Source organism: Plasmodium gonderi, assembly GCF_002157705.1.
Source record: "Plasmodium gonderi DNA, contig: Pgo-contig_945, whole genome shotgun sequence".
Classification (NCBI taxonomy): domain Eukaryota; phylum Apicomplexa; class Aconoidasida; order Haemosporida; family Plasmodiidae; genus Plasmodium; species Plasmodium gonderi.
In genome coordinates, this window is record NW_021629577.1 from 7,788 (window position 1) to 11,249 (window position 3,462).

The following is a 3,462-nucleotide window of genomic DNA, read 5'->3' on the forward strand; positions in this document are numbered from 1 at the left end:
TATTATATATATTATTTATAAAAATAGTGTCTAATATTACTATATCAAAAGTATGGTTTTTTATTTATTTATATCTAATAATTTGTTTGGACATTATATATATAAATTAACTTTTTTTTTAATAATAGCTAAATATGATAAGTCACAACATCATTTTATCATTATTATTTATATAGTGTTGAATATCTCCTGACATATATTTAATTAATTATTGTTTTTCCGTTCATACTTTTTTATGATATTATATAAAAATGTATAATAATTATTTGTTATTATAAATCATTGAAAACAAATAAATATTATGTATATCATATATAATTCATCATTTTTTCCAAAAGTAATAAGGGCATATAAATTGATATTATTTCAGGTATATGTCCTATAAGTGATTATAATAAATAAATTTATTTTTTTAATATCTCTTGTGAAATATTCTCAGTCTCATAGCAATATTCTAAAATAGAAATTATTCCAAATATTAAAAATCAATAAATTTTTTTTGATATTTATTTGTTAATATGACAAAATATTCTAAATGTATAACTATTCGTTTATGCATTTAAAGATCATATTTATTGAAAACGGTATATTATGTACATATAATTTATATACATAGGAGTAGATAAATATAGTTAAATTTAATTCTTTTTATATTAAGATTAAGTGATTATAATATTTATTTTATAAAAAAATTTATTTTATTATCTTATTTTATGTTACCTGTTTTGTTGATGAATATATATATAAAAATAATTTATATATTAATATTGTATTTCATGAATATTAGGCTTTGATAAATATAATATATTTAATTTTACATAATGTTTCTCTTCATTTTTACCAAAAAGCATGGACATAAAATATGAAATAATATATAAAAATTTATTTATGTTGATTACTATTCAGACGAAAAGATAAAAATCACAATTTGTTGATAATTATAAAATAGTAAATTGTTTTATTATTTTATATTCAAGGTAAGTATCCTAATCTGTATAATTTATTTAATAAAAGCACATAAAAATATATTATATAATATAAAACAGTAGATATAAAATACCTATTCGAGAAAATATATTTAAAGATTTTTTTTTCTATTTTTTTATCCTTTAATTTAATTATATATATAATTCTGTGATTCCTAATATAAATAAACATTGTCTATATCATATAAAAATATAAAATATGCATATAGACTTATCTACATATAATATCATAATATATACTAATATAAGATTATATTATAACATATATATAAAGTCACATACTCCATAAAACAAAAAGTGTAATTTTTTTTAATTATTATAGGATTAAAAAATAAATGAATGTATATTAATAATATGTAATGGTATTTTCTATATTTTCGCAATAGAACATTTATACAAATAATATATTTAGTGGCACTAAAAATATGTGATTAAATAACTAACGTTATAAATTTTACTATGAATGAAGTCAATATATTTTTAAATCTATAATTATACATCTTAGTATTTTAACATAATTATATAAACAAATATTAAAAATGTTATTTTATTATAAGTTGTTATATTCTTCATTAGAAATTTGGAGTTATTTACATATATTTCATAAAAAAATATTAATACTATTATATTAAACTTGAAATATATTAGAACATAATTATATTGGCTTATATGCTAGAATAAACTTTTATATAATAATTCTATGTATATAAATTATTCCTATCATACAAACATATTTAATATCAGTAAACATATTATTCAATTAGATATATTTTTCTAACATCGAATAATATAAAAATTTCTTAAAAATATATATATTTTTTTTATGAAATTATTATAGATGGTCATTCTCAATTAAATTCTTTCCACTTTAAATTTATGTCAATGCTTTATTATATAGATTTGCATAAGTTACATAAACATTATATTCGTAGTGTTATGGGTAAACATATTTTAACTAATTGGATCATTTAGGAAAATAAGTATATATTTTTTTGACCTTTATAATATTCTTTTGATATATATTATGCTTAAAAATATATTTTAGTGATCTATTATTTTATGACAATTGATTTATTATAAATATTTATATATATAAATAAAAGAATATAATATTTATGAATACTGATAAAAAGTTTTCTTTATTTTTTAGCAAATATAATCTTGATAAAATACATATAACCGTTATTTTTATACCTTTTTTAAAATATGATCTGTGCTATGAAGATCTATAATAGTACAAATAATTATATATGACTTATATCAATATGAATGTATGATTATATATTTATTCTATATATTTTATGTTCCTATGAAATATTAGTTTAAACAAAAATATAGTGTTCAAGGAGATAACAAATATTACACACATCATATAAGCATATGGTTATCTATAATATCATTTAAGAAAATTTATTACCGTTCATTTTTTTTTTCATTAATGAGATACACGAAACATTGTAAATTAGGAATTAGAATTTAATTAGTTTAATAAATATAAACAATAATACTAAGGAAAACAGGACTTATAATGCAAATATAAAAAAAATTAGTGTATTTATATTGTGTTAAATAATATATGGTATTCCAAATTATGAAAACATTGGATCAATTGACGCATTCATTATATATATTTAAAATTATTATAATATACTATATGAAAAAGGACTAAAATTTATATATTTTTTTGAAGACATGAAAAAAAAAATTTTTAAAAAAAATTTTTTTAAAAAAAAAAAAGAATTAATATAATTTGATCGCATGTAATGGAATTAATATATGTGTTGTAATTTATTGTATACATGTATTTCCCACATGTATTTCCATATATATTTGAACACATTCATTTTTAAAAGAAGATTTCATACATATTATTTTTGACATGGAAATAACAATAATGTTATATACATATGAATAAATAAGAAAGTATACCATTTATTCATAATATGATATAAAAATATAGAATCTATACTATTAATCAAGTCTTTCATTAATAATCATATCAGTTAGTACATGATCGTGTTTATACATCTAGTTATATAGGGAACAATAAAATTAAAACTTTCTAATGTATCAAAAATTTAATATATATTTTATGCTCTTTTAGGATGTACAACTTTATATAAAAATTATAATATATTTCATATAAAATAACAGAATAAGAATAAATATTTATTCTAATTTGTCACAATATTCTTTTTAATATTTATATATAAAAATTTAATGCATTAAATGTTATTTTATTCTATAAACAAAAACATATAGATAAAAAATATATCAGCATTAAAGAAATATAAACTAATATTTTTTATTGTACACTGCTCTACATTTTAATTATATTATTATTTATTATGAAAAATAGACTATTACTTTTATATAATTAATCTTATAAAAAAGGCACTAAGGAAATGATAAAAACATATATAGAAAAATTTCAAATGTCAAGTACATTATTATATATAAATTATTAAATAAAAAT